The sequence below is a fragment of the Schistocerca gregaria genome, chromosome 9 (assembly GCF_023897955.1).
Source record: "Schistocerca gregaria isolate iqSchGreg1 chromosome 9, iqSchGreg1.2, whole genome shotgun sequence".
Taxonomy (NCBI): Eukaryota; Metazoa; Arthropoda; class Insecta; order Orthoptera; family Acrididae; genus Schistocerca; species Schistocerca gregaria.
Genome location: NC_064928.1, coordinates 123,574,423 through 123,596,093, shown reverse-complemented (window position 1 = coordinate 123,596,093; position 21,671 = coordinate 123,574,423). Strand labels below are relative to the sequence as shown.

The following is a 21,671-nucleotide window of genomic DNA, read 5'->3' as shown; positions in this document are numbered from 1 at the left end:
TCTTCGTCAGAGACGTTGGTGGGAGCAGCGGGCAGAGTCTATGGAGGGGTGTGCAGTAGAGAGTCGCGCCTTGGCTGCCAATGCGAACGGTCGTGCAGTCAATTGTGGACTGGCTTGGCACGTGATAGCGTGTAGATTGCACGGAGTGTGCCTTTAGCGGGAAGTAGTGGCCTGTATGAGGAGGTACACACGCCCGGCCTTGGTGGAGAGGAACGGTTACGCCGTACGCCTCTGCTTGTGGAGGTTTCAGAACGGGCTGTAAGCACGTGCTAGTTACAACCCGCAAGGATTGATGACCCTAAGCTATCGACAGGCGTTGATATACATCAACGGGGACAGTTGAAAATGTGTGCCCCGACCGGGACTCGAACCCGGGATCTCCTGCTTACATGGCAGACGCTCTATCCATCTGAGCCACCAAGGGCACAGGATAGCGCGACTGCAGGGACTTATCCCTTGCACGCTCCCTGTGAGACCCACATTCTCACCTTAATGTCCACACACTACATTCGTAGTGCACCTGCCCATCACACTCATTACTCGCGGCAGACAATCTTACCGAGTACCGTAAAAGTTCGGGAAATACGTGTGCATCCGCACAGAAGAAGGTCAATGGCCGGTTAGCCTTAACAATGTATGAAGATGGTATCTGTTCTTTGGGACGTGTCCGAAAGAACAGACACCATTCTTCATACCGAGCGAGGTGGCGCAGTGGCTAGCACACTGGACTCGCATTCGGGAGGACGACGGTTCAATCCCGCGTCCGGCCATCCTGATTTAGGTTTTCCGTGATTTCCCTAAATCACTCCAGGCAAATGCCGGGATGGTTCCTTTGAAAGGGCACGGCCGACTTCCTTTTCCATCCTTGCCTAATCCGATGAGACCGATGACCTCGCTGTTTGGTCTCTTCCCCCAAACCAACCAACCATTCTTCATATACCGCACGGAATGACAGCCACGGTGTTTGCGTGAGATGAACAGGCGGGATTCGTTAGAGGCTATCCATTCTGGTTCCGCTAGATGAGCATTGAAATTAACAGCCTGCTGAGCGTAATTATTATTTTCTTCTGCAGACCACTGCAAAAATGCGTGCCACCTCCTCAAGGTTCTTCCGCTATCGCCAGCCGGTCTTGTTAGACATTACGCAATTTGAATTGCCTGACTGTAGTTATTGTTGTGATCGCTTTGTCGGCTCAGTCTGCCCCTCCCCATATTTTAAGATATTTTACGCTCATTTTCTTTAACAACTTCACGGAGAGCGTGTTTACTGCGTGTGATTTGTCTGCCGTGACGGTATCTCACGTGTGTTTCTTTAAAACGTTCGCTGCCATCGGCGCACCAGCGCCTGGCCGATACTGGTGCACATGCCGTGGACGCGCATGCGTGGCGAGAGTCTCAGTTGTTGCGAGGGATGCGGTCAGCGTTTTTTTCCCTACAGTTTTTCTCTGTTGTGGGGCTGAAATCGGAAAACAATCGTGCCACGGCGGGCCCTTCAGAGCCTAACAAACGTAAAATACGAGACACAATAAACGGGAAAAAACTAACGGATGCGGAATTAATACGAATATTAGAAGAAAGCGATTCGGAAACGGAATTGGCAAGTGGGAAGGACGGGTGGGAATCCAGTGAAGAGTCTGACGGAGTCGAGTTTGCTTTAGATGATACCGCAGAATCGGCTGTGAATCCAAGTGACAGGGGAAGGGCAGGAGTGGTAAAAAGTGGTAACGCAGCTGATACAAGGGTTGCATGGGAAAGCGAGCCAATTGGAATGGTAGATTGCCCGTTTATAAAAAATGAGGGTTTGCCAATTGAACCAACGGGAAACACTCCTTAGATTATTTTCGTCGTTTGCTGACGGACGAATTTCTATTGAAAGTTGTAGAGGAAACAAATCGAAACGCAATTGAATTATTCCTTTCTGTGGGAACGTAATTGAATTATTCCTTTCTGTGGGAACCAAAGAACAATAACGAATAAATTGTTGGAAAGATGTGACGATTTTGCGAATTGTTAGTGTTCTTGGGAGTTTTCCTGCACATGGGAAACGTAAAGATGAGGAAGTTGCAGGACTGTTGGAAAATGGACCCTTTATTTCACGTGAAAGGAACTGCCGATTGAATTTCACGAAATCGTTTTCTTCTAATACTAGGTACATTGCATTTTTCTGAAAATCCAAAAACAGGGCGAACCAAAACCAACCGACAGGTTGTTTAAAATACGTCACGTTATCAATTTTTTTATGAAAGGGTGTGCCATGTGTACTACACTGGACGGAAACTGTCACTGGACGAATCAATGAACCTTTGGCGTGGAAGATTACTTTTCTGCCAATACATCAAAAGTAAAAAGCTCAAATATGGCATAAAGCTGTATATTTTGACAGCTCCCACTGGAATGGTCATAAAATTCGCGGTATACGTTGGCATGTTGGCCGATTTAGGACGAAGAGGCCATGCGCCAAAAATTGCTCTTCATTTACTGGATGAAAAGTTGAAAACAAAAGAAAGGAGAAGAAATCTAAGCCCTCGGCCATTGTAAACTGCTATAAATTTATGTCAGGAGTTGATCGGCACGATCAGATGTTATCATATTACCTCCCGGAACGAAAAACTATACGCTGGTACAAGAAACCTTTTATCCTCGTTATGGAAATGATGCTGACAAACGCACATGCCCTACACAATAAATATTCTGGCACAAAAATGCCCTTCCAAGAATTCAGACTCAGTATTATAAGAGCATTATTGCCATAAAAGCACGTAGAACGGCCAGTCAGAAATCCTCAACATGTGGTAAAACTAGAATCAACTAGAAAATCAAAAACACGAGGAAAAAAGTGCAGATTTAGCGCCAGCCGAGGACAACGAACAGACACGATTTATGAGTGCCCAAATAAAGCAGGGTATTGTTTGAATTGTTGTCTTATTCACGAACTCTTAAGGTAGATAGCACTTTCGTTGTTCTTTCATTTTTCGACAGTTATGTGTAGGTACTATTGTTTGTATTCATTTTATTTGTTTGAGTGTAATCGGTAAAGTTCTGATTGTATCTTTTCTGAGCTTTGACATACATTGTATTCCGGGAGTTTATTCAAGATCTTGTGTTTGTTTTTGAATGCTGTTTATACTATATTTTTTGTTCAAGAAGTATGTCGTGTGTCAGTAGGATGTTTCGTTTTATTTTTGAATATAAAATAAAAATGTAGTACTCTAAACTGTCGCGACGCACTAGCGCGTCCATGGCCACCCGCTACAGAATGCGGACTGATATGCCACTGACACCTTAGTGCGTAAATTTTATCATCTACTTATAAATTAATTTTATATTATTTTAGCAATACAGTTTGAGATTCTATTAAAAAAATAATTGGTTACGTGGCAACGAAAGGCCAATTACAGTGGCAGTGAACGTGTTCATTGGCGGCTGAGGCCGCGAACTCGTATTTCAGTAACAAAATGTTTCCTTGTGGCGTCAATTTATTTGGTGCCAAAATAATTCAGTTCATTTATTTTTTCTTGAAAATGAAACTACTCCAGCTGTATTTAAGATTTGATATTTATTCGGCTACTACTTTCGACGTTGCGTAGACGTCATCTTCAGACCCTTACACTCTGATGATACCAGTTGTGTGTGGCTGAGTACCAGAAGTCCGCGGTGAGACCAATACGTGTTCCACATGGATCAATGATCCAGGATCCACGTGGAGCACGTATTGGTCTCACCGCGGACTTCTAGTACTCAGCCACACACAACTGATGTCATCAAAATCGAAAGTAGTAGCCAAATAAATATCACATCTTAAATACAGCTGGAGTAGTTTCATTTTGAAAATGTGTGAAATCTTATGGGACTTAACTGCTAAGGTCCTCGGTCCCTAAACATATACACTACTTCACCTAAATTATGCTAAGGACAAACACTCACACCTATGCCCGAGGGAGGACTCGAACCTCCGCCGGGACCAGCCACACAGTCCGTGACTGCAGCACCTGAGACCGCGCGGCTTTCATTTTCAATAAAAAAAAATTACACCAGTTGAGGTCCCACCATCATCCAATTTAAATATGGATGTACGAAGATGAATTCAGTTTAGGTTCCCATTTCTGTTATTATTCTATTTAATTGTCAGTACCAGCTGGTAACTGAATATTTTAGTCTGTTGTAGGTTCCTGGACACGCCAACGCTAAACTGGTAGTTTGTGAGTCGGCTGTAGTGTACCGGCCAGGTGATGCATGAGCGAAATGTGAAGCAGCTGGCACTAACTTAGAGTCGAGAACCAAGTCTTGAGTTATTTTATTGCCCATAGTAATTACCATCAGTGCAAATTTCAAAGTCTACCTGTGATTGTGATTCCCTTGTTAAATCTTTTGCTTCTGTTTGAAGTGTCTTGTTAATTATTCCGTCAATTACTTATTTCTCAAATAGTGTGTGTTTAAGATAGCACTTGAGGCGTGTTTTAAAATTAACTTCTCAAGTACTAGTTAATAATTGAGACTTTAACTGCATTTCTTTAATAAGCCCTTCAGGCATCATTGGTTGTAGGTGCTATTTTTTTTTTAATCAGCTCTTCGGGCGTTAGTGCTTGCAGTTTGCTATTTGTTGTTGAAATCAGCCCTTCCGGCGTTATTGGATGTGGTAGTGGGAATTTCATTAAATCAGTCCTTAAGGCGATATTGGTTGTAGTTTGCTTTTCCTTAATATCAGCCCTTCTGGCGTTTTTTGGCTCGGGAATTGGTTGTATTCCCGTCTTAGTTTGCTTTTTATATTAGCTCTTGAGGTCCTGTGTGAAAAAAAATTATCTGGCTAGGTAGTTACTACTGTTTTTAAAAAACTCATAAATTGTTTTAGCTTGTACTGTCAAGGCTAGCTTAAAGTTAAGTAAGGTCTGTGTTACAACTTGCACAATTTTTGCACATCAACTATGTGCAAATTAACAAAAACCGGCCCAGTTCTTCCTTTGGTTATTTGATCGCGTGGCACCGTAAACCACTGCCTCATAGATATTGCTTTATGACAGAGCTCATGGTCATGCTGACAAAAATAATAATCGAGTCCGAATTTTTTTCTCTACTGCACACAGTAACTGATGTGATATGTGTTCGTATCCTTCGATCTAGCGTTTTCTTAAGTGCCCTGGGCAAGCCACACCGCACCCACGAAAACACATTGAAACATCGATACCACAACATCACCTATTCCGTACTTCACAGGTTGGCACTACAAATGAGGGCAGGTACAGCTCTCCAAACATTCGCCAATCCCAAACGGATCGGAATGCCACATGCTACAGCGTGATTCATGGCAACAAATCACCCGTTCCTCGTCATTCACTGTCCAGCGGGCCGCTTTTACACTATATCAAACGCCACCTAAAACTGATTGCAAAAAATGATTCAAATGGCTCTGAGCACTATGGGACTGAACATCCGAGGTCATCAGTCCCCTAGAACTTACAACCACTTAACGTAACTAACCTAAGGACATCACACACATCCAAGCCCAAGACAGGATTCGAGCCTGCGACCGAAGCGGTCTCGCGGTTCCAGACTGTAACGCCTAGAACCGCACGGCCACACAGGCCGGCTGATAAAGATTCCCTCTATTGGGCTACGAAAGAACTACGGCAGCTTCTTTTACCATCTGTGTGTAATGACGAACACTGTTACTTAACAGACTGTACGCTCACTCATAGAGCTAACTGGGCTGTCGGTGGCACTTCGAAACTCATTTATGAGATTTTTTACATCCGCCCTTCGCAGTGCTTGACGGTCGCTGTCTGTCAGTACATCAGGTTTACCTTGTCTCGGTTTAGCTGCGGTTGTTCCTTCGCTTTTCGGCTTCGGAGTCACATCAACAACAGGGAAGGTTCTGCAGGGTTGGAAGGTCCCTGTTATTCATTTCCTTACCAATGACTAGTCCACTGTGCGCTCCTGAGGTATATTAGTGCGGTGTCTGTATAACTCGATGCGGTGTTCCTTCAGACGTGTATGGCTGTCGGAAGGATCGTGGCATCCAACGATACACACACTGCACTAACGTATTTCATGCCTCAGCGAACGCAACGTGACGAGTAAAGTAAATAAGTCTCTCCCTGTGCTGGAATCACAAATTTTGCGAGCACTGTGCATGGGATGTAGAGACTGTGGCGACTGGAGGTCTGAGCCAGATGTGGAAGTATGATCGGACAGTCGAAGTGGTTAAGGCGACCGCTCACAATTAGAGGCGATTTTCCGTGTGTTCCTGGTAGACTGCACAGCTCTTTTGTGTAAGTGTTCACAATTTGCGAATGAGGCAATGAAAAACACAAGCGCCCAAAGCACACAACAGAGTATCGCAAAATTACATGTTTGTGGAAATCAAAGTTACAAACTTTCAAGGGTCTGAATTGTTCTTCAACCAAGACTGAGCGTGCTATACTTCCTACGAAAAACTAATGTAGCCATTTTAAGTTATCAAATATTAATTCATATTCAAGATTATATTGGCAAGGGTGAAATACAGGGAGCGTAAGGCTATTTACAATTTGTTCAGAAACCAGATGGCACTTATAAGAGTCGAGGGGCATGAAAGGGAAGCAGTGGTTGGGAAGGGTGTGAGGCAGGGTTGTAGTCTCTCCCCGATGTTATTCAATCTGTATATTGAGCAAGCAGTGAAGGAAACAAAAGAAAAGTTCGGAGTAGGTATTAAAATCCACGGAGAAAAAATAAAACTTCGAGGTTCGCCGATGACATTGTAATTCTGTCAGAGACAGCAAAGGACTTGGAAGAGCAATTGGACAAGGAGGATATAAGATGATCATCAACAAAAGCAAAACTAGGATAATGGAATGTAGTCGAATTAAGTCGGGTGATGTTGAGGGTATTAGATTAGGAAATGCGACACTTAAAGTAGTAAAGGAGTTTTGCTATACCTAATGATGGTCGAAGCAGAGAGAATATAAAATGTAGACTGGCACTGCCAAGGAAAGAGTTTCTGAAGAAGAGGAATTTGTTAACATCGAGTATAGATTTAAGTCTCAGGAAGTCCTTTCTGAAAGTATTTGTATGGAGTGTAGCTTTGTATGGAAGTAAAACATGGACGATAAATAGTTTGGACAAGAAGAGAATAGAAGCTTTCGAAATGTGGTGCTACAGAGGAATGCTGAATATTAGATGGGTAGCTCACATAACTAATGAGGTGGTACTGAATAGAACTGGGGAGAAGTTGAGTTTGTGGCACAACTTGACAAAAAGAAGGGACCAGTTGGTAGGACATGTTTTGAGGCATCAAGGGATCACAAATTTAGCATTGGAGGGTAGCGTGGAGGGTAAAAATCGTAGAGGGAGAACAAGAGATGAATACACTAAGCAGATTCGGAAGGATGTAGGTTGCAGTAGGTACTGGGAGATGAAGAAGCTTGCACTGGATAGAGTAGCATGGAGAGCTGCTTCGAACCAGTCTCAGGACTGAAGATCACAACAACAACAACAAGATTATATTTATTATTAGTTAATTTACTAAATTTCTATGTATACGCTAGTGACAATAGTGTCTTTTCACAGTTGCAAAGGTTGTAATTATTATGAAACTAAATCAGCACATAAAGAACAGATACTAAACGCAGCACACACACACACACACACACACACACACACACACACACACACACACACACACACACACAATTGTGGCCTATTCCAACACTCCATAGTCATTGTTGTCATCATATTCAGTAAATACATTCTGAAAACTCTGATTCAGAAAAATTGCTGCCACAACTCCGATTATAAGGTATTACTACCACATAAATAAAGTAGATACTGTATTATGTTCTGTACCCTATGTAACAAGTGAGCAGTGCAGAGCAATGAGGTTATATTATGTATTTTGGACTCATACGGAAATGAACGTCCGAGGAATCTGTGATACAGCTTCTCGTCAATGTTCATATATACAGTGTGAGCTACAAGTACAGATAAAGGACGTTTACCAGAGGATCAACAGAGGTGAGGAGCATTCACGTACGCTAAAATCTCAAAATCAGCGACAGCGTGCTTCAGGTCCTTATGGTTGTCGGCGCATTATTTCGTAACTGTCCGGAGGTGTCACTGCTTCTCTGCTGCTCCTTTATAGTGCCCTACCGGCCCCCAAGACAGCCAGCGATCAGTTGCTTTTTATATACATTGCGGGTGTTTAGTCTGTCCAGGAAGCCTGCTCGGATAGCTGAACTAGTGAAGGCACCTGAGCCGCGCGGGATTAGCCTTGCGGTCTACAGCGCTGTAGTCATGGACTGTGCGGCTGGTACCGGTGGAGGTTCGAATCTTCCCTCGGGCATGGGTGTGTGTGTTTGTCCTTAGGATGATTTAGGTTAAGTAGTGTGTAAGCTTAGGGACTGATGACCTTAGCGGTAAAGTCCCATGAGATTTAACACACATTTGAACTTTTTTTTTTTTTTTTGAAGGCATCTGCTTGTGACAGGTGGCAAATGTAGTTTCGAGTTCCAATCTTTCACTAAATTTCATATGTTCCTGGTAAACTGTATAGCTGTTTCGTATTCGTGTCAGTAATGTGGAGATAAATTTCATAACTCTGCTGAGATGATACTGCTTTTCTGCTGACAATAATCGCCACGTCCATTTGTGCTTTTGGTCCGTCTCTTGTGACTTCTTACCATCAGTTCTTCATTACTTACATTAGAGATCGATTGGACAGCCCTGGAAGCGTTCTCGTATAGCCTAGGTAGTAACACGACTGCTCGCAAGAAGCGGTAAATCCGGGTCAAGTCCCGTTCCGGTACAAATTTTCATGCGTTCCTGATAAAGTGTGTAACCATTTTGTATCCGTAATTGTAGTTTGCGAATGCTTTTCATAACTCTCGTAATGTGTTACTTCTCCTTTACCAACAATACTCGCTATCTCGTATCACACTGGCGGCTCCAGCACTCGTGAGTACTAGCGACGATTTCCACTTTACACTTATTACGGATGTCCACTTACTTTTTGTTGTGTACATAGTTCCGCGTAGTCAGCGCGTACACAACTTTCCCAATAGAGTGCGCCCCGCTAAGCACAACAGCGCAGGCGCTGCGCTCATCCGTCTCCACACTACGAGATGGCGCTGCCTTAGAGATGGACCAAATTCTGCTTCCGCCGATCTGCGTATTAATATGTAACGCAGCCAATGAGATTGCTGCAAACGTAGAACCTTTTCTCCTTGCGGATCACACTCGCGCAGTGATACCTGAACACACGAGGTATCATAACGAGTGTAGAGACCTCTTATTAGTCAGCCTGCATTAGTCTGTACCTAAGAAGATTATCATGTTCCTGTACATAGCCATAAAGATAAATATATAGACACTTTGTCAAGTATCAGAATAAGATTAACGTGCCAAGACCAAAAGAACCTCAGATTGTCAATTGTAAATAGCATCCAGAATCAAGTTAAGTAAGGTTTATGATTGTTATTATTGTAATAAATGTGTGCGAAAATTAACCAAGTTCTGTTTAAAGTTGGTCACCGTCAATCTGCTACTCTAAGCGTGCAAGTGGCATTTCTATCGTCTGATCTAACGGCGGAAGATAAACACGCCACGATAAGACAGAGACATATTGCTGACACTCGCCTACTTCGCTAGAGCGACAAGACAAATAATCTGATGGTGTGTGTACCAAAGGTCTTACAGTACGCACACCACTCTTTTGATCAAATATACCTCGACATAACACTGGAAGGAACGACAGTTCGTTTGTGGGGCGCTCACTGACTTATTATTAGGTACTATTCTCTTGTTTCTGAGCCAATCACTTTTTCATGATTCAATTGTAACCGGTTTCGGCATGCAAAGGCAACCTTCAGAGGCTATGGGCGGGACCTGATGAACATACCTTTATGCGTTGGTAACTCACGTTGGTGTGTAGGAATATATGAGTCTGGCGACATACCATCTGACTTTCGGAAATGCATCATCCACACAATTCCGAAGACGGCAAGAGCTGACAAGTGTGAGAATTATCGCACAATCAGCTTAACAGCTTATGCATCGAAGCTGCTTACAAGAATAATATACAGAAGAATAGAAAAGAAAATTGAGAATGTTCTAGGTGACGATCAGTTTGGCTTTAGGAAAAGTAAAGGCACGAGAGAGGCAATTCTCACGTTACGGCTAATAATGGAAGCAAGGCTAAAGAAAAATCAAGACACGTTCATAGGATTTGTCGACCTGGAAAAAGCGTTCGACAATATAAAATGGTACAAGCTGTTCGAGATTCTGAAAAAAGTAGGGGTAAGCTATAGGGCGAGACGGGTCATATACAATATGTACAACAACCAAGTGGGAATAATAAGAGTGGACGATCAAGAACGAAGTGCTCGTATTAAGAAGGGTGTAAGACAAGGCTGTAGGAAGCAATGATGGAAATAAAAGAAAGGTTCAGGAGTGGAATTAAAGTACAAGGTGAAAGGATATCAATGTTACGATTCGCTGATGACATTGCTATCCTGAGTCAAAGTGAAGAAGAATTAAATGATCTGCTGAACGGAATGAACAGTCTAATGAGTACACAGTATGGTTTGAGAGTAAATCGGAAAAAGACGAAGGTAATGAGAAGTATTAGAAATGAGAACAGCGAGAAACTTAATATTAGGATTGATGGTCACGAAGTCAATGAAGTTAAGGAATTCTGCTACCTAGGCAGTAAAATAACCAATGACGGACGGAGCAAGGAGGACATCAAGAGCAGACTCGCTATGGCAAAAAAGGCATTTCTGGCCAAGAGAAGTCTACTAATATCAAATACCGGCCTTAATCTGAGGAAGATATTTCTGAGGATGTGCGTCTGGAGTACAGCATTGTATGGTAGTGAAACATGGACTGTGGGAAAACCGGAACAGAAGAGAATCGAAGCATTTGAGATGTGGTAATATAGACGAATGTTGAAAATTAGGTGGACTGATAAGGTAAGGAATGAGGAGGTTCTACGCAGAATCGGAGAGGAAAGGAATATGTGGAAAACACTGATAAGGAGAAGGGACAGGATGATAGGACATCTGCTAAGACATGAGGGAATGACTTCCATGTTACTAGAGGGAACTGTAGAGGGCAAAAGCTGTAGAGGAAGACAGAGATTGGAATACGTCAAGCAAATAATTGAGGACGTAGGTTGCAAGTGCTACTCTGAGATGAAGAGGTTAGCACAGAAAAGGAATTCGCGGCGGGCCGCATCAAACCAGTCAGTAGACTAATGACAAAAAACTCGTTTCTGCTTCAAAATTCGACTTTCAGCCTTGGTAAAATTTCCTGTTTTGAAGAGCGCGCCGCAGCGTGTAGCGTGGAGCAGTCGGCCTACGTTTCGGGCGGTGGAGCCGCTGTGGCAATCGGAGCTTTGGTGTCTCCCTCTGGTGGGAAAGGGGAAAGGTCACGTGCATTTAAGAGGCGCTATGAGCTCGCCAGTCGGTCAGTCTCTCGTCCCCAGCTTGCTAGTGTGTGTCTAGTCCGCATTTGTTAGGCGGTTAGTGTCAGTCTGTCGTTCGGAGTGCTGGTATGTTGTTCGGATCAACCTTTAAAGCCGACAAAATGAGAGTCTTTCCCCTCCGCCAGTAAGAGAACTCAGCGAGTGGTCGCCCGGTCGCGGCTTAGTTCCTGCACCTGTGTCTGTGCCTTAGGCCGCCAGTCTGCTCGAGTTGCTCGGGCAATGGTCACTGGCGGTTGGATCGATCGGTTGGTCGGTCGCTTACTGAGACACAAGATGACTTGTCCGTCTTGAGCGTCGGCGCATGTGAGGTCGCCACGTGAGTGCAGTGGGCAGCGCCGTATAGCGAGGGGTAGTGGTTTCGCGGCCGACACGAGAGCAACAGGAGTCAACCCACGACATCGGTCTGCCCGGGGCGAGCTGCGACGCCGTGAGACGGGAGATCGGCGCGCCTTCCTGCGTCCTTTGAAGCGGCTGGCAGCGGACGGTTCGAGAGAGTGATTTGGGGATGCTGCGCCAGGTCTTCGCCATAAATCGCAGCTTATTAGACGTTAAGTGATTGGTGATGTTGTTTCATTTACTAGTTGAATTCTACTTTATTTTCTTGGTGAGGTCACCAGCCGATTTATTTTGGGGAAGTCCCACCCTTCTTCTCCGTCTGCCCACTCGCGGGAAGGTGGTTATTTATGAATTGGGTTAGAGCAACCTGCGGTTCGGGTTGCTCGGTAACCTCCCTATCAATCTGCCGTACGTTAATAGCTGCCTCTATCATGTTTGTCAGACTCTGTGTGTTAACGAATTTATTGCTTGAAGTGTAAAGGCCTACTTCCTGAAATATGTTTTATCTTGCCTGCCATCTTGAGAGGCGCTATATGTGTACTGTAGAGCATGTTTGGCCAAACTTATATAATTTTATTTAAGATTGCATTTCATGGGCTTTTATTTAAATGGTCATTTTAGTATATAAAGTTACCACCCTTCCACCATACGACTTTTCTTAGAAGTTAAAATCAAGTTGCACCTTCGGTGGCAAGGTAATCTTTTAATTTTAGTGTTTTTTACCATTTCCATCCCTCCTACTTGGTGCATAGTTTATGCGCTTGTGTGAATTGTTAAAGCTTTAAGGTAATCTCATGTGTTGCAGATTTGCACCAGTGTAGTCATTCAGAGGTAGATGTGAGCGGTCGTGACTACAGCCATGTCAAAAGGGAGCGACAATGTTCTCAACCCGAAAGCTGGTACACTCAAAAATTTGGTTCTTTCTGCCTCTGAATAAATTGTAACTTGATATTTAGAGGGTGCGTTCTGCTTATAATTTTAAATCTGGCTTTTTTTAAGGGCTTTTAGGAATAAAATTACCATTTGTTAAAAGCAATTTAATTTTGATTTCATCAGTTACTCCTTGGCAACTACTTCCACGCTCACATAGTGTGATTAAATGTGTTAATGTTCTTGATGAATCGCTAGTAAATAAAGTAAATTCTTAAGATATGTCAAACTTTGAACATAGCTGCCAAGGTTCAGTGACCGTGTCAGAATTATATTAGGACAAATAAGCCCTCGGTCACAAATATTAAGTCAAAATGGACCAGGTTTCGACGCTACTATGAGTTTTAAATAAGATGGCGAGCCGCTCTATGCAAAGCGATTTAGAAAAGATTGCTGTGTGGTGTGGCAGGTGGCAGTTGACGCTAAATAACGAAAGGTGTGAGGTTTAGGTGATTTCCCGCGCGCTGTTCGGGAGTGGAATGGTAGGGAGATGGTATGATTGTGGTTAGATGAACGCTCTGCCAAGCGCTTAAATGTGAATTGCAGAGTAATCATGTAGTTGTAGATGTAGATGTAAGGACTGCTCGTACTTGAGTGCACAACGGTTGCAACAAGGCAACTATTAATGACGTCGCCTTCCCGGCTTAGATTTTTTTTTTTTAATGTGACTTGTTAGTAGTGCACCTTTTTCGAGTCAGTATAAATTATTATTTTATTAATGTATTATATACCTAATATGTTTAAGAACAGTTAGTTTAATTCTGAAGACGACGCTCATATTAGCGTCGAAACCTGGTCAATTTTGACTTAATATTTGTGACCGAGGGCTTATTTGTTCTAATATAATCTTAAGAAATGCTTTGAAAGTATATTCACGGTTCAGACTTCAGACGCAATGGACGCCATTTGAAGAAAAAGTGCTCGTGCGTTGACAACACATGAACACTGGTTCATCAGATGCTTCCCATGCCATCTGAAGATGGCCTTTGAAGGCCGAAACCAGTTATTATTGGATCATAAAAAGTGATCAAGTTAAAAACCAAAATAGTGCACTGCTGAAGAAGCTGCTCTCGAGACGGGAGCCCTCAGCCCTGCAGGGCTGCGGCTCTGCACACCGGGGTGGGCGGCAGCTCAGCCCCCGGCCGCCTCCGCGGCGGCGGGGGCGAGACGGAGAGGCGCCATAAATCATAGCGCCCCCGGCCCCGCCGCCGCTATTTAAAACGGCGCCCGGCCTGCCAGCGGTCAGCGGCCATGTTGGAAAACACGGGCCCTTCCCTCCGGCGGTCCGCCCCCGCCGCCTCTGGGGCGATGCTTTCCAATTTCGACCGCCCGCTCCCACCCCGGCTCTCCCTGCCCGGCAGAGTTGTTTTCGCGGCGCGGTCCACCTGCGGGCAGCCCCAATGCGTCCCCCCTTCCTAACCCCTCCCCACCTCCTCCCGCACAACTCCTGCTTTCTGCTTCTTCCCACAGAGCAGGTTACGCTGTGCCGCAATATTCCCCCATCGTGTTCTCGAAAGTCGCAGACCACATACGTTTCTGTACGATACAGCAGGTCTAAAATCCATCTGCTGAGTGGAGTGGTCGATGTGATGGTACGCTGGAGCAACTATTGTCATGTGTTCTATCTAGGATTATCAACGTCTGCAACACCCCAACGTGGGACACCAGAGGAAGTCCAATTTTGTTTGCCGAACATCTCTTATTAAAAGGTGCCACTACAAACTTTAGTCTAACATATATAAATGCAATGTAAATTTTTGATTCTTTTTTTTTTTTTACGGCATGTCTGAGTAATCGTATAGAAAATAGTTACGAAGGACTAATCTTGAGTAGCGCAAGGTGGTACGGTTGCAGTCATTTCGACAAGTATTATTGTAACTGGAAGTACAGTGAGAACAGAAATAATTTTAACTATGGCACTTGTGATACGCCCGAGCGAGGTGGCACAGTGGTTAGACGACGGTTCAATCCCGCGTCCGGCCATCCTGATTTAGGTTTTCCGTGATTTCCGTACATCGCTCCAGGCAAATGCCGGGATGGTTCCTTTCAAAGGACACGGCCGACTTCCTTCCCCGTCCTTCCCTAATCCGATGAGAGCGATGACCTCGCTGTCTGGTCTCCTTCCCCAAACAACCCAACCCCAATTTGTGGTACGTCTTGGTATGGGAAAACCAAAACGTAAGGTAAGCAGAGCTCAAAGGCTGCAGGGAGTGAAAGCGTAGACCCAAATGAGGTTATAGTTTCAAACACAATTTAATTTACTAAACATTAAAAACATTCACAACAGTTATGTCAGAATGGCAACCTTAAGATTCAACATAAGGAGATAATCACGGTCCGAAGGACCCAACACCTTTGATTAATTATTGACCAATACAATAAGTTACTGAAAGAAATGACTTTAATCATTCGGCCAGAAGGGCCAATCAAATATATCCACAAATGCTGTTTTGATAATGCTACAAGAACGCAAACCCAACAGTTAATTTACTTCGTCCAAAGGAGCAGTAAGGACCAAAAGGCAAATTCACATACCAAAGGTTTTTTTAATGAGACAAGCTAACAAAATAAAATTAATAACCGAAGAGGGGTAGTGACGTCGCCACTCGGCCTGAACTTCAGTAGTAAAAAATATTTGAGAATGGCTGAAGTTAGTGAGTTGGCACTTAAAACCAGTCCGTGCTCCTCTCCACTAGGAAACATTTACAATCAGCTGTGTTGGGACTGCCTGCTTTAGCAATACTGCACAGACCAGCAGAACAACTAGAAACTTCACCAACGCGGCGAATCGTCCACATAGGGCATGACAGCAACTCTCTATATCACATAAAATAAAACTTACTAAACATGGTTCAAAATATAACGCCTATCTAGGCAGGAGCTGTTAATGACGGCCACTGGCCTTCGCAAATCTTCTACTTAGTAATTGTGGCGGCCAGTACTAAATAATAATACCACTCAACACATTGTAAAATACAAGATCGTTGTTGCACTTGGGTCAGAATAAAATTTCTACCACAGATAATATTTTAGGTTCAGTTATTAAGGCACAGAGAGTTAACACTCTTTTCTAGTGATAGTTAACATTCGACAATATAACAGCAGACCACTGAATCTAGATTTCGGGCCGCCTGAGCCTACTAAAATTGCGAAACACCATGGCACACGACCTTAGAGCAAACCACACCCGACGACACGGGCAAACATTGAGTGAGACACATCGAGTAAAGAAATTCTCACCGTTAGTCCAGAAGGAAAACAAGCATTCGGCGACAGGTTGCAACCAGCACCAACTCGAGTTACGTCAGTCGCCCCAGATCCGCCACAGCAACGCGGACACGCCGCGTCAACAGTCGCCACGCCGAGCTTCCTCATCGCACGGCCCGTCCAGAACGACTGCCGCCGTCCCGAGTACACACGCTCGTAGCAATCACGTGCGTTTACAGGAAGTTGTACCACCTTTCCCGCAACATTGCGCTGCCACACAACCGGAAACTAAACTCCCCGTCTCACTCTGGCAGCAGCACTCGATACTCTCGTCGTCAGCAGGTCTCTCCCCAGAACGCAGCGCCCTCCGAAATTTAAAAGAAAACTGACCAGTCGCGGCAGAGCAAAGCCAAGGCTCCGGAAGACGACACACCACACCTAGGCAAAGATGAAGATGATACGGTTCAACTTGTTCTTGCATGCAACACAATTATTAGGCAATTACAAATGTTGGTATAAACACAAAAAAAGGTTCCAGAATTGAGAAAAATCGATCGAAAATGTACCACACGAGTTACAATTGTAAAATTTTGTCCACTGGCATAAAAAGTAATATTTCCATAGGGCACCAACGCAAACTTCGTGGTACAAAATATTGCACCTCTGGCAGTGAATCCAGTCATCCTTAGCTACTGTTTCTGCACTATAGTAATTCAATAAACTAAATCCACAATTAATTCTTGTGGTTTGCTGGCGATTTGAAGCTTGGTACAATTCTTTAATGATTACTCACAAACGTACATTTCTGTCTATTGATCTAGTTCCATTTGTTCATTGCTTTCCTTGTGCCCTGTTGAAAAGGTTTTCTCTCGCTGCGCAGGTTTTCAAGGTTTTCATCTGAAGTGTGTTTAACTGATGTCTATGTTGTCCTCCTCCGAGACGATAACATTTTCCGTGAACTTGGCAAAATTTCCTCGACAGCGTCGTGCTGAGAAATGGTACTGGACCCTGATGTTACGGATTTGATGTGTTCTTCAGTTACATCTTTTGAAGATAAGAGTTCTTCTCCCATAATGCTTTTAGTAGCTTGACTGGTGGAGGCTGAAGGAGCATGAGCCTCGAATAACTTTGAAGGTGCAAAAGGGCATATTTCTGTACATTGGAACCCTTTGCCTGCACACCCAACTGACGCGGTTTAGCCCCGGGCATCACAGAAAATAGTACAGAATCGTTGTTTGGTAATGCTTTTACTGCGATTGCGAAGAATCCTGTCAGTTGCATTTCCGTGACAGTGAGCCATTAGGGAGTAAAAGAAAGCTCTATCTACATCTACATTTATACTCCGCAAGCCACCCAACGGTGTGTGGCGGAGGGCACTTTACGTGCCACTGTCATTACCTCTCTTTCCTGTTCCAGTCTCGTATCGTTCGCGGGAAGAACGACTGTCTGAAAGCCTCCGTGTGCGCTCTAATCTCTCTAATTTTACATTCGTGATCTCCTCGGGAGGTATAGTAGGGGGAAGCAATATATTCGATACCTCATCCAGAAACGCACCCTCTCGAAACCTGACGAGCAAGCTACACCGCGATGCAGAGCGCCTCTCTTGCAGAGTTTGCCACTTGAGTTTGTTAAACATCTCCGTAACGCTATCACGGTTACCAAATAACCCTGTGACGAAAAGCGCCGCTCTTCTTTGGATCTTCTCAATCTCCTCCGTCAGCCCGATCTGGTACGGATCCCACACTGATGAGCAATACTCAAGTATAGGTCGAACGAGTGTTTTGTAAGCCACCTCCTTTGTTGATGGACTACATTTTCTAAGGGCTCTCCCAATGAATCTCAACCTGGTACCCGCCTTACCAATAATTAATTTTATATGATCATTCCACTTCAAATCGTTCCGCACGCATACTCCCAGATATTTTACAGAAGTAACTGCTATCAGTGTTTGTTCCGCGATCATGTAATCATACAATAAAGGATCCTTCTTTCTATGTATTCCCAATACATTACATTTGTCTATGTAAAGGGTCAGTTACCACTCCCTGCACCAAGTGCCTATCCGCTGCAGATTTTCCTGCATTTCGCTACAATTTTCTAATGCTGCAACGTCTCTGTATCCTACAGTATCATTCACGAAAAGCCGCATCGAACTTCCGACACTACTAGGTCATTTATATATATTGTGAAAAGCAATGGTCCCATAACACTCCCCTGTGGCACACCAGAGGTTACTTTAACGTCTGTAGACATCTAATGGCTCTGAGCACTATGGGACTTAACATCTGAGGTCATCAGTCCCCTAGAACTTAGAAATACTTAAACCTAACTAACCTAAGGACATCACACACATCCATGCCCGAGGCAGGATTCGAACCTGCAACCGTAGTGGTCACGCGGTTCCAGACTGACGTGCCTAGAACCGCATGGCCACACCGGCCGGCTCTATCTAATGTTTGTAGTACATGTGTACCGTGCGGAGCCAATCCCAAAAGTTCTATCCCATTCTCCCGGCAGTATTCTACAGCATCTAAGCTGGTATGGCTTCCATGGATGTCAATAATAAGAAGTGTAACAGGGCTGCCCACTGTTTTGTATTTATTGAAGTGTCGATGCCAGACCATGTACAATTCTTCATTAATGTATCCCGATTCACTCAACTCCGTAATGGATCCAGGAGGTAAGCCATCTTGAAATTCTGGGCGTTTCATCACTCATTTAAAAATTACTGTTGGTGGGTGCACGTTTTGTCCTCTTTCCACGTTCTTTGTGAAACAACTTCTCGCTTACTTTACGACTTATTATTTTTATGGTTCTGTTGTTAAGAGGAAAACTGATTCATTCATATTATAAATGAACGGCTTATTTCAATAGTGGTACAAGTCCATTTTTGTTCGTTTTCAGACACAGAGCCCTAAAGTTAAATGAGCGCTGAAAAATCTGCAGTTCAGATATCAGGAATATTCAAGCATATGGCTTCTTGCCAGAGATGAACCTTTCTTCCTGTTCGTTTGGATTATTAATTTCGGAAGTATTATAGGCAGAGAAGTGGAGGTAATGGACTTGTACGACTATTGAAATAAACCCTTCAAACACTCTGGTTTATCAAACAAATCAAATTCCTTTAAGATTTATTCTAAATTCTGAAATTATTTACTTCTGCCTCATTTAAGCCTTCAGCTTTGGCTCGCGAAAGACCATCGGGTTTTCTTAGGCTAAGATAAGTGTGTCTCTTAACAAATGCTCTAAACCAACCGATTGCAGCAACCTTGCTTTCTACTTTCCATGGATGTTTCAAATAATTTTTCTCTGCTAACCGAAATGCAGATTTTTCTTAACTGGAGTGGTGACAGACCCAATCCTTGCTGTTCTACAAATAAACCTCTATAGACCAAAGCATTTTCCATTTCAAAACTGAGTATCGTTGGATTACCAATACTGTTTTCTGTAGAACTAGTTGGGGTTAATCCACCTTGCATTTTCATTTTAATTTGGGCTTAACCAGGTAAAGTTCTGAAAGCAATGTCATATAATTCAGAAGCAGCTCGAAGGCTCAAGTGTCCAGTCATTACACTCTTTATTGCGTCATATAACGCAGCTGGAATTTATTGTAGATTTTCGTTTTCGTGGCATCTAGAAAATAAGAGATGGCTTTAAAAAATCGCGTAGAAAAATGTTTATATTTATACAGAAATTGTGTATAATATGTCTATGGTAACCAATCGCGACGAACTAAACTAAAAAACTGCAGTGATCGAAATTGTTCTAGGGTATCGAAATAGTATCATTTTTCTGATCTAAAATGTACTATTAGCGTGAGTGAAATCAAGAGTAAATAGTAGTGAATTGTGCCAAGAGATGGCAGCGCATGTCACAGAGGCTTTCTCTGAGGGTGCCTCGGAACACGCCCAACGTAAAACTAGTTTATAACCTCACTATATAGAATTTGCAAGCGCGTGGAAACCAGAAAATTTTTAAGAGCGCGTTAGACAAAGTGGCTTCACTTACCTCTTAACAGGAAAAAAATTTATATCTCCGTAGCACAAAGACAGGAGGAGTTGTAGAAACATGCTACACTACAACGCCACACAAAGGCAAGTGCTACCAACACTACGAGACTGGCAAATGGCGCGGAACCTTATGTTGATGGGAATTGTACCTATAGCGAAATTGTACCACTTTACCCTATAACAAATAAGATTCTAAAATTAATTCTCTTTCTTACTACGTTGGTATGAACTTTCCGTAAGATCCTTTGATTAGACTATGGGGTTGTGCTTTATGGACAACGTGATGAAATAGCGCAGGCGAGAAGTTCATCGACATACATACACTGCAACCAGTCGAACGGTGCATGGCAGAGAGAATATTGTACCACTATTAGTCATTTCTCTTCCTGTTCCACTCCCAAACAGAGTGAGGGAAAAACAACTGTCTATAGGTGTCCGTACGAGACCAAATGTTTCCGATCTTAATATGGCGGTCCTTACCCAAAATGTACGTTGGCAGCATTAAAATCGTTCAGAAGCCATGCTCAAAACTCAAATGCTGGTACTCTAAAATACTAGACCATGGAAGAGATGGTGGGATACTGGTGTGAAGACATAACGAAAAACTGAACTGTAACGTGAGAACATGGTAAGGATTAATCAGTCACAAAACGGCAAGGTTTTCTGGACATTTAATTTTGATGAATATGGATAGAAGAAGAAAAAAGTATGGGAAAGAACAGGCAGGACCACAGCTAAGATAATAACCCATTGCGTGTTGAACACTGGAAATACTGATTGGAATTTGCAATCAGGGTGGAAGAAAGGATAATTGGTGAAGCAAGTACATGCCGACCAGTGTTCCAGGGAACAATTAAAGAGAAGGGTATGGTAAAGAACTTAATTGTTTGGTACGTAGTACACAACGGCAAGGAGAGGTGGGCTACACAATGGTGCAGTAGCTGTCGTCGTATGGAAGCTTAACAGGAGCAAAACGTGATCACTGTACACCTAAATACAGTTAGTGGCAGTTAAGTTAGAGCTTTCTCCAGTAGTTGCAAAGAAAATTTACAAAAGGACAGACGAACCCAGCTTTTAATGAAGGAAAGAGCATCCGGCAGTTCGAAGTTCCCACTACTAACGCACGAGCGAACTGTAGGAGGTTGACTAAGAGTGAAGACTGTTGTAGATGGCAACCGACACTGACCATGTAGCAGCCACTGGCCATCTTAAATCGTGGCACCAGAAGACGCTAATATTCGGAGCCACTAAAGGTGTGGCTCAGCGGGTGTGCATCACTGGATCTGCAGTGTCCCCATATGAGTGCTGTTGCATCTGTTGGAAACGTGCTGGTGAGAGTGGTACAGATCTATGAGACAATATACAGCGTGTTACAAAAAGGTACGGCCAAACTTTCAGGAAACATTCCTCACACACAAATAAAGAAAAGATGTTATGTGGACATGTGTCCGGAAACGCTTACTATCCATGTTAGAGCTCATTTTAGATTCGCCAGTATGTACTATACTTCCTCGGTTCAACGCCAGTTGACCCAATTGAAGGAAGGCAACGTTTACTTCGGTGCTTGTGTTGACATGCGACTCATTGCTCTACAGTACTAGCATCAAGCACATCAGTACGTAGCATTGACAGGTTAGTGTTCATCACGAACGTGCAGTCACTGCAATGTTTACAAATGCGGAGTTGGCAGATGCTCTGAGCTCTATTAAATTCTGACACTAGTACTGTATGAT

The 21,671-nt window shown here is 43.6% G+C and overlaps 1 non-coding gene across 1 annotated transcript; it reads right to left on the bottom strand.

Annotated features, from left to right (window-relative positions):
* Positions 1-350: 350 nt before the first annotated feature.
* On the bottom strand, positions 351-425 carry Trnat-ugu (transfer RNA threonine (anticodon UGU)). Its single transcript has one exon. It is a non-coding gene; the product is annotated as a tRNA-Thr (tRNA).
* Positions 426-21,671: the final 21,246 nt, after the last annotated feature.